Source organism: Mus caroli, chromosome 2 (assembly GCF_900094665.2).
Source record: "Mus caroli chromosome 2, CAROLI_EIJ_v1.1, whole genome shotgun sequence".
In the NCBI taxonomy this organism is placed as follows: Eukaryota; Metazoa; Chordata; class Mammalia; order Rodentia; family Muridae; genus Mus; species Mus caroli.
In genome coordinates, this window is record NC_034571.1 from 24348225 (window position 1) to 24358789 (window position 10565).

General features: G+C 46.3%; 1 protein-coding gene across 1 annotated transcript in view; it reads left to right on the forward strand.

The window, feature by feature from the left end:
- Positions 1 to 779: 779 nt before the first annotated feature.
- The window catches only part of Gbgt1 (globoside alpha-1,3-N-acetylgalactosaminyltransferase 1 (FORS blood group)), a 21438-nt gene continuing 11652 nt past the window's right edge, over positions 780 to 10565 (forward strand). Inside the window, exon 1 of the mRNA XM_021156590.2 lies at positions 780 to 838. The gene's annotated coding sequence lies outside the window, so the exon portion shown is untranslated. The remainder of the gene's footprint in view (positions 839 to 10565) is intronic.

A 10565-nucleotide genomic window follows, 5' to 3' on the forward strand; every position in this document is an offset into this window, starting at 1 on the left:
TGCCTGCTAAGTTCTGAAGCTTTCGTAAGCATTTCCTGACCTCTGAAACCTTGCCCTCCTGTCTCAGCTCCACCATGGAAGTCTCACAGATTCTCTCTGCCTTTTGGGCTTCGTTTTTTTGTCTGTCAGCTCCCTTTGGTGAAGTTCATTTTCAACCCTTCCTCTCTTCCTCCTTGAGCTCATATTTTATTAAACCCTCACTCTGTTACAACAAACAGCTTGGCCTCGATACAGTTCAAAGCCAAAATTGGCATGTTCTATTTTTCAATGGTGGCAACTTCTGCCACCACACAAACAAACTTACTGTCTTCTCCTCTATTTCTATCCATGCCTTTTCTGAGTGGTTCTTACATGTGAGAGTGATGTTTTTCTACACTGTGTGACGATGTCTCTGTCCTTCCTTGCCTGCCTAGGGCACCTTCTGATTGATTAAAATAAAGAGCCTATGGCCTATAGCAAAGGCAGGATGTAAAGTGGGACTTCTGGAAAGAGAGAGGAACTATGGGAAAGAGTCATCTGGGAATGTGTGGGTTAAAATGGTGGCCTGTGTCTGGTCCACTACAGGGCTCAGGGGGCCGCTGGTGGAGGCAGACACAGGATGTTTGACTGCGCATGCCCACGCCAGGCAGGCTTCGGGCTGTGAGAAGTCACGGGACCCCACTCTGGCGGGTGGGAAGGTGCAGTCTGAGGTCCCTGGAGAACTGCCAGAAGCCGGGCTCAGTGGTCCCAGGGCCTGCACAGAGGCCGGGAGGGCAGACTCTCACTCTTGGGCACCGCACTTGCTCCATTGCTCCAGCACGGCGGATCCTGATGAGACGAGACAGTCCACGGTTTTAAGGTATTTATTGTCATGGCAGAGAGTTGTGATGAGTGAAACCTTTCCCTCTTTTCTCAGGGCGGGCCTGAGATTAAATACCTTTTGCAAGGAGGAGTGTCTGGGAAGGGGAGCTAGAAGGGTAGGAGAGACAGAAAGACAGAAAGGGGGGGGGGGAAGAGTAGAGAAGTAGGCCTGCCACGGCCACGTGGGGGAAGGGAATTCGGAGAGAGGGGGAGCAAGAGGGCAAGAGTAAGAGCATATGAGAGGGAGGAGGGGGCAAGTGGCCCCTTTTATAGTGGGCCAGGCCTGTCTGGCTGTTGCCAGGTAACTGTGGGAAGGAGCAAACCTGGCTGTTGCCAGGTAACTGTGGATGTGGAGTCCAGACAGAATACCATGGGCGGGCTGGTGAGATGGCTCAGTGGGTAAGAGCACCCGACTGCTCTTCCGAAGGTCCAGAGCTCAAATCCCAGCAACCACATGGTGGCTCACAACCATCCGTAACGAGATCTGGCGCNCTCTTCTGGAGTGTCTGAAGACAGCTANAGNGGGCTGGTGAGATGGCTCAGTGGGTAAGAGCACCCGACTGCTCTTCCGAAGGTCCAGAGCTCAAATCCCAGCAACCACATGGTGGCTCACAACCATCCGTAACGAGATCTGGCGCCCTCTTCTGGAGTGTCTGAAGACAGCTACAGTGTACTTACATATAATAAATAAATAAATCTTTAAAAAAAAAAAAAAAAGAATACCATGGGCTTGAGGTGGTGCCTCAAGTGAATGATGTGAATCATTCATGTGAATGATGGCATTCACATATGTGAATGATGGCCACAGAATTATGGAGCCTTGTGTCAGGAGCCTGGTGTCTGGGGGCGTGGCAAACACCTTCCATCCCTTACAGGAACACCTGCTGGGTCTCCCAGGGTTTTAAACCTAGCTCAACCAGAAAACAGGCTGCCTTTCACAGTCCCCCAGGAATGGAGGAAGCAGCAGGCAGGGAAGGAAGAAGAGGTAACTACCAGCCGTGTGGCAGAACTTAGATATAAACAAACAGGCTGAGGTAGGAGCTAGTGGGAAACAGTGCCTCAGTAAAGGCAAATGTTTATAAAGAAGCAGAGTTCCCAGTGTCATTACTCAGGAACTGGGACAAGCTTAGAAAGGCCCATGGTTATATTTGCTCCTAACATGGGGCTGAAAATCCAAGGCTAGAGCCTGAGAAAAGAGCCCACGGGTGAAAACCTGCAGCCGTGCCCAGGCTTGCCAGCAGATGGCACATGGGACCTGGAACCACCTCGATCACCTCTGGGCCAACCACCAGCACAGTGAGCTAGCTGAACAGCGCGGGACAGGGCTGGCTGCAGCACAAAGCACAACAAAACAACAGAACCTTGGAGACAACATGCAGAAGAAATCCAAGCCCAGATAGGAGCCTCTGACAAGGTAAAAATGTTTGTAATTATGCTTATGCGTAAAGAAAGAAAAACTGGTATAGAAAATCATATTAAAAATAAAAGTCTTGAGCCGGGCGTGGTGGCGCATGCTTTTAATCCCAGCACTTGGGAGGCAGAGGCAGGCGAATTTCTGAGTTTGAGGCCAGCCTGGTCTACAGAGTGAGTTGCAGGACAACCAGGGCTATACAGAGAAACCCTGTCTCGAAAAACCAAAAAAAAAAAATTAAAAAAAAAAGTCTCTGAGGAATGTACGCATAAATTTTTGCAGCCTATTTTAATATACGTTCAACCTCTCCTCTTGCCACCACCCACCAGAGGTAGTGGAAGAGAAAATGTATTAGGACACAGGGGAAATAAACCTGTTTAGGAATATTTCTTTGGGGGCAAGTCCAACCTTCGTTGTCAGGATATTAACAATTCAGTCCTAGAGCAAACACTAAATATGAATCAGCAGTTGCAGTCCAGTCCTCTCAGCAGGTAAACACCACGCACGATCCAACAGCTTCGGTCCAGTCCTGAGGAAGCCATAAGACTCAACAACCAGCCCAAGGCCACAGAAGCAGCAAGAAGTCGCAGGAACCTTATGGGAAGTTCTTTGAGTTCCTCTCTGGCACCATCAATGCTATGTGAGGTGAACCAATCCACGTGGGTTGTTAGCGAAGACGAGCAAGGCAGAGCAAAGCATGCTCCAGCTCCCAGTCTGTGGGTCACATTTATACTCCTTCATTACATGTCCTTTCCCGTGTCTGCTCTAGCAGAGCATCCCTTCACCTGTGTCTGCCTCAGGGAAACATTCTTTCACATGTCTGCTATAACAAGACATTGTCTTACCAGCAAAATATCGTTTGATGAAACTGACTTTTCTTTTTTCTTTTTTTGGTTTTTCGAGACAGGGTTTCTCTGTACAGCCCTGGCTGTCCTGGAACTCACTTTGTAGACCAGGCTGGCCTCAAACCTGACTTTTCAAAGAAACCAGAAGTTTCCATTTCAGAGGAAAGAGAGTGTTAGAGATGTTAAAAGAAAAATATTTTCTGTGTTAAAAAATGGAAATCGGGCTGGTGAGATGGCTCAGTGGGTAAGAGCACCGGACTGCTCTTCCAAAGGTCCGGGGATCAAATCCCAACAACCACATGGTGGCTCACAACCATCCGTAACGAGATCTGGCGCCCTCTTCTGGAGTGTAGAAGACAGCTACAGTGTACTTACATATAATAAAATAAATCTTTAAAAAAAAAATGGAAATCTAGCCAGGCCGTGGTGGCACATGCCTTTGATCCCAGCACTTGGGAGGGAGAGGCAGACGGATTTCTGAGTTCAAGGCCAGCCTAGTCTACAGAGTGAGTTCCAGGACAGCCAGGGCTACACAGAGAAACCCTGTCTCAAAAAACAAAACAAAACAAAACAAAAATGGAAGCTGGAGAGCTGGCTCAGGGTTTAGGAGCACTGACGACTGCTCTTCCAGAGGTTCTGGCTTCAATCCCAGCAGCCACATGGTGGCTCACAGCCATCTATAGTGGGATCCAGTGCCCTCTTCTGGTGTGTCTGAAGACAGCTACAGTGCACTCATATACATAAAATAAATCTTGTATAATTTTGTTTCCCTTAACAGCACACAAATAATTATATTTTCTTTTTTTTTTTTAAAGATTTATTTATTTATTATATGTAAGTACACTGTAGCTGTCTTCAGATATTCCAGAAGAGGGCGCCAGATCTCGTTACGGATGGTTGTGAGCCACCATGTGGTTGCTGGGATTTGAACTCTGGACCTTCGGAGGAGCAGTCGGGTGCTCTTACCCACTGAGCCATCTCACCAGCCCTAATTATATTTTCAGTAATGATTACAATTTTATATACCCTCTTTAAGAAGAGATCAGAATAAAGCAGACTTGAGGAAAGGACTGAAAAAAAAATCCCTAATAAGTTAAGAACAAAATTTAGACAATCCCTTAAAGAAATTTCAGATGAATCCAATTCAAACTCTACATCATCATAGACTACAAAAAGGCAGTCTGTGTCCGTTAAAAAACCTAAAATGGTGTTTCCAGTTTTGATAAGGGAACCAGCTGAGCAGGGTCTACTGTGTTATCAAGAATTTGAGGAAGAAAAAAAAAAAAGAATTTGAGGGCTGGTGAGATGGCTCAGTGGGTAAGAGCACCCGATTGCTCTTCCAAAGGACGGAGTTCAAATCCCAGCAACCACATGGTGGCTCACAACCATCCGTAATGAGATCTGACTCCCTCTTCTGGAGTGTCTGAAGACAACTACAGTGTACTTACATATAATAAATAAATAAATCTTAAAAAAAAAAAGAATTTGAATGACGGCCCACGGAAGCACAAGACTTAAAGAGATTTAAGGAATCAGTAACAGCCTATAGCTTGCATTCACCATATGTAAAACAGATATTTAACAACTGGACCAGGCAAAAATCAATATAATTCCAAAAGATTGGAGAGATTTGATGGCAGCCACCTTAGAGCCTGGCCCTCAACTCTAATTGCTAACATAGTGGAAAGATGAGTCTTCAATTATGGAGCAACTGAATAGGACTAGAGGCATTGGTATTGCAAAGGGTCAGTTTGTATTCTGAATTAAGAGTGCACATTACCCTTGATGATGCCATCTTAGAACAGTATGTTTAAATGCTTGGGACAAGGTTGAACAACACGGACAATCTAAATTGTATGCAAAGATAACCCAGGGTTCAAATGACTCTTTCATTGACTTTTTACAAAGATTAACTACATCTCTGATTAAAACAGTATCAGATCCAACTGCTAGAGAATTTTTAACTGAATCTAGTTTTTGAAAATGCTGATGCTGAATGCAGAAAGGGTACTAGACCTTTAAGGACTAGATCCAGACCTCTTTATGAATTGATTAAAACTACTGCAGATATAGAATCTAATGCTCACAATTCATTTGTGGTTGGACAAAAACATTACAGGCGATATCAAAACACAGTATGTCCATTGCTGTGGCTGGGAAAGATCAGGTCATTCTCTAAAGGACTGCAGACAGATTTCCTGAGGATAAATTCCTCTCTAATTCACAGAGAAACTTTCCAATGAAATGTAGAAGGCGTGGAAGGAACGGACATAAAAGCTCATGAATGTAGGTCATCCACAGATATTCCAGGGAATTCCTTATTGTAGAAAACTGACTGACACAAACAATATGAGCCATTTGGTTTTGTCCATCAGGAAAGACTGTTCGGAAAAACAACTAGAAAAATCAAAGCCTGACCAAGCAGGGCTGCTGAAAACGTAAACCATTCAACAGAGATAGAGCCTCTCCTGTGGATAAAGCAAGACGTTCTAAACATATCAAGGAACCAGATGTTTTGGTAGGCTACTGTACACGACAAGAGTCCAAAGTTAAAAATACAGTTAGACAGAATTGAAATTGAAGGCTTGGGAGGTACAGGAGCAGGCGTGACAATAATTTCACAAGATTCCTGAAATCCAGCTTGGCCACTTCAACTATACTGCTAGCTTTTTTCGAAACCTCATTCTATCTGGGTTATGCTACTGAGTTAGTCTTTCTCTTGAGCTCCTCTAGACCCGTAAGGGCTCCTTGGCTCTCATTCCTAGAATACTGCCTCACCTGTGTCCCGGCAGCTGCTTCTCCGTGGTTCCTGCAAGCCCAACAAGAGAATCCCTATCTCTTACCAGGATCTTCTTCCATGAAAGCTTTCCCAAGCCAAAAGAGAGAGGAAAAAGAGGGAGAGGGGAAGAGGGGGAGGGGGAGGGAAAGGAGAGAGAGAGAGAGAATGCTTTCATTGATTCAACTGCTATAAAAGAAGTCTTTAGCCTACACGTCTAGCCTATACCTTACACTCCTACACCCTTAACAGGCTGAATCTGTCCCTGTCATGGTAGTGGAGCTTCAAGCCAAGACAGTGGGGGGGCCGAACCATTTCATCTTTACAGTGGGGCATCCCAAGGCCATCCGACTGAGTTTGACTCTACTCATAGAGCAAAGACCATAAAACCTCTTCCAAGCAACTTGCCTTAAAATAGGCAGGAACTTTCCATTCTTTAGCATTCTTATCTCTGGAAGCTTTTAGAGACACATCCAAACGGCATTTCTACAGGACATACCTAACAGCATCTGACATCTATTTAAGCTTTTATATTTTTCTAACAATTAGATTTTCTATGTACAATAATCGAATCTCCTGTAACAAGGAAATCTATACCCAGCAGTTTAACCACACTACTCTCATGGTGGGGTTTCGAGACTGCTCACCAGCAGTTTGCCAAACGGTTCCTATAACTCCTAAATCAACTTCTTTGATTCGGCTTGGTTTTCAAAACAAGATTCCTCTGTGTAACAGCCCTGGCTGTCTCAGAACTCATTTTGTAGACCAGGCTGGCCTTGAACTCACAGTTGCCCAAACCAACTTCTAAAACACCTGTCCTTTAGCTTTCTTTCTTTATGATCAAACTAGAGATTATTATCTATTACATTGGCCAGAGAGTTATGGAGGCTGCCCTTACTAGTCCTGTAGGAGAAGGTGTTCTATCTTTTATGTAGAATGGGAGATCTTTTATATTCTAGTTAAGAATCCATGGCACTCGGCTGAGCGGTGGTGGCACACGCCTTTAATCCCAGCACTTGGGAGNNAGAGGCAGGNGGATTTCTGAGTTCGAGGCCAGCCTGGTCTACAAAGTGAGTTCCAGGACAGCCAGGGCTTTACAGAGAAACCCTGTCTCGAAGAAAAAAAAAAATCCATGGCACTCCAGATGGGAGACAGGGATCACCAGTAAAGTTTACTATAGCATCTGTCACAGCCATCAATCACATCAGGCACAATCAAAGCACAGAGGGTACCCACCCTACACCCTCAACCCCTAGGCATAGACATGGTAGAGGTGATCCAACATGCATCAGAGGTTCTTACCTCCCTAACCTCTCCCTGATCCCACTTCTCTGTCCTCATTGTCACTCCATCTCTTGTTAATCTCTGCACATCAGCTACTAAATAACACTCTGCCTGGCTCTTTGGGGAATGCTGGCAGTGAGTCCCTCCTAGGTCAGACTTACAACCACCATTGATTGCTGTGGACAGACACCATGACCAAGGGAAGTCTTATAAATGTCAACATTTAATTGGGGCTGGCTGATAGGTTCAGAGGTTCAGTCCATTATTGTTAAGGCAAGAACAAGGCCAGCATCCCGGCAGGCATGGTGCAGGCAGTGCTGAGAGTTCTACAGCTTCATCGGAAGGCTGCAAGTGGAAGACTCACTTTCAGGCAGCTAAGATGAGGGTCTTAAGCCCACACCCACAGTGACACAGCTACTTCAACAAGGCCACACCTCCTAATAGTGCCACTCCCTGGGCCAAACATATATAAACCATCACAGATGGCTTACAGGTTCAAAGGTTTAATCCATTATCATCATGGTGGGAAGCATGGCAGCATCCAGGCAGACGTGGTGCTGAAGGAGAAGCTAAGAGTTCTACATCTTGATCTGAAGGCAGCCAGGAGAAGACTGACTCTTCCACAGTGGGTGGAGCTTGAGCACGAGGAGCCCTGGAAGCCTGCCTACACTGCGACACACTCCTCCAACAAGACCACACCTTCTACTAGTAGCACTTCTCATTGGCTAACCATATTCAAACCACCACACTAGCCTTATCCGTTGAACTATTAGACTCGCTCACCTAGCTGCTCATTAACTTCTCTGAGCAGGAGGGCTGTGGCACAGTGCTTTGTGACCCTGAGCAAATCTTTCTCTTTCTAATCCTGTTGCAGGATATCTGATCACCATGTGAATCCTGAGATTGTGTTATGGTATAACTCAGCCTTTAATCCCAAAACAATGAAGGTAACGTTAGTGATAGCAGACAAAGGGATGAACCAGAGAATGATTTGACAGAATAGGATATGCCCAATTCTCACAAGATGAGAGAGGAGAGGGAAGGTGGCAGTTTTACTGGGAGAGTTTTATAGAGACAGGTTGAAGAGAGAACAAGCCAGAGAATGAGATAGGGACAGAAAATTCTAACAGATTGCCAAAGTTAGTATGAGGCCAAGCAGAGCCATTCAGGAGAGGCCAGGAGTAAGAAGCCAGATCCAATCGGGTCAGCTTGAGAGGAGTTCGAGCCAGAACAGCTGAGTTGAACCAGCCAATCAGAAAGAACAAGAAAGGGTGAGTTTATTCAGCAGTAAGTCTCAGAGGATGAACTAGGCCTAAATAAGATTGTATAGAGGCTAGAAGCTTCCAGGACTAGCAGGTTAGCAGACTTAGGCAGTAAGCCTCTGAGACAACAATTACATCTGGGCGAATAAAAGTTACTTTACAAAATCCGAATTCATTCTTCCCTGTATGCCTGGTTTCTCTGGCTGGTTTCCCTGGCTTCTGGCTTCTAGCCTCCTTCCTAGAGGAGTCCTCTGCATCCACTGAGCTTGGCTGACAATAGTTCAGTCAGAGGGGCCTTCCTAAGATGCTGGGGCAGACAACCAATGGCCTTCTAAAAGCCGATAGGCTGATGAAGAAAGTGGAGCCACTTGACTGGACTTGTTGGACCCCAGGGCCCCAAGTGTTGAGAACGCGACCCCCAGAAACACAGCTTGACGACAGATCACTGCAATGACAAAATGGAAAGGCTTAGCCACATCCGGGAGGCCCAAAGCTGGAGCTGACGTTAGGACAGTTGTAATGGTATCAAATGCTTGTTGCTCTTTATTTCCCCATGCAGAGGGGATAAAGTGGGGCCACTAGTTCAGCAGAACCTGGAATCCACAGCCTGCAAAAGCCTGCAGTACCCAAGAACTCTCTACCTTGTCTTGGATTGGTGAGCGGAGGGATATGAAACAGTCTCTTTTCTAGCTTCAGAGAGCCATCACTGTCCCTTTTTTATTAGGTAACCCAAGTAACTGACCTGTTGCTGGCAGATCTGGGCCTTTTTAGCCGATGCTCGATATCCCAATCTCCCAAGTTCAGCGAGCAGGTGTCTGGTCCCCTGTAGGCACAGTTCTCTGCTGGCTGCAGCCAGCCGGAAGGTCGTTTACATACTGCAAGAGTGTTACCTTTGGGTTGGAGGCTCTGAATGCAGCTAGATCCTGATGTAAGGCTTCATCAAAGATGGTAGGAGAGTTCTTAAATCCTTGTGGCAGGCGAGTCCATGTCAGGTGTCCAGTTGTTCCTGTGTCAGGATCTTTCTGCTCAAAAGTGAAGTACTCTTGGCTCGAGGGAGTCAGGGTCAGAGAGAAGAAGGCATCTTTAAGATCCAATCCTGTGTACCAAACCTGTTCTGGTGATAGAGTGCTCAAGAGATTGTACGGGTTGGGTACTGTTGGCTGCATTTCAGCTACCCGTTTATTTACCTCTCTCAGACCCTGGACTGGACGGTAGTCGTCAGTCCCTGGCTTTCACACAGGAAGGAGAGGGGTATTCCAAGCAGATTGACACTTTCTCAGGATGTCCAACTGAAGGAGGCGATGGAGGTCTCATCCCTATCTCAAGCCTCTTTAGGCATAGGGTACTGTCGGACTACTATGGGGGAGGCCTGGGCTTTAAGTTCTACATAGACAGGAGGCTGATACTTGGCTCTCCCCATACCTGCTGTCTCTGCCCAGGCTCCCTGGAACCTGTGGAGCCACTTTCCCATTTCTTTATTTTGGGGCCTTATGTGCTCATAAAGGTTTGTTTGTTTGTTTTGTTGTTTTTGGGTTTTTGTTTTTGTTTTGTTTTGTTTTTTTGAGACAGGGTCTCTCTGTATAGTCCTGGCTGTCCTGGAACTCACTTTGTAGACCGGGCTGGCCTCAAACTCAGAAATCCACCTGCCTCTGCCTCCCAAGTGCTGGGATTAAAGGCGTGCACCACCACGCCCGGTTGCTCATAAAGTTTACATTCATCGTCTAGTTTAACAGTCAGAACTTGCAAAGGCTCTCCTTTTTGTCCTTTAACCACAGGCCCTTCGGGGAGGAAGTGAATTTGAACTCCCAATTTGGTGAGAAGATCTCATCCCAACAGTGGGTAGGGGCATTCAGGCATTACAAGGAATGAGTGGGATACCTGGCCCATGCCCAGGTCCACTGTTGTTTGGGTAGCCCATGGATATTGTTTACTCCCTGTAGCCGCTTGGACCCAAGACCTTTTGGAGGACATAGTCCCATCAGCTTGTAGCAAGAGTGAGTGTTATGCTTCTGTGTCCACCAAAAAACACTTCCACTTTGAGAGTGACCCTAGGTTCAGGGAGGGGATCTGAACCCCGTCTCCACTAATCACTATCTTCTTCCTGCACCACCAACACCTTGGGGTACAGGGCTCTCTTCTTCTTGGGC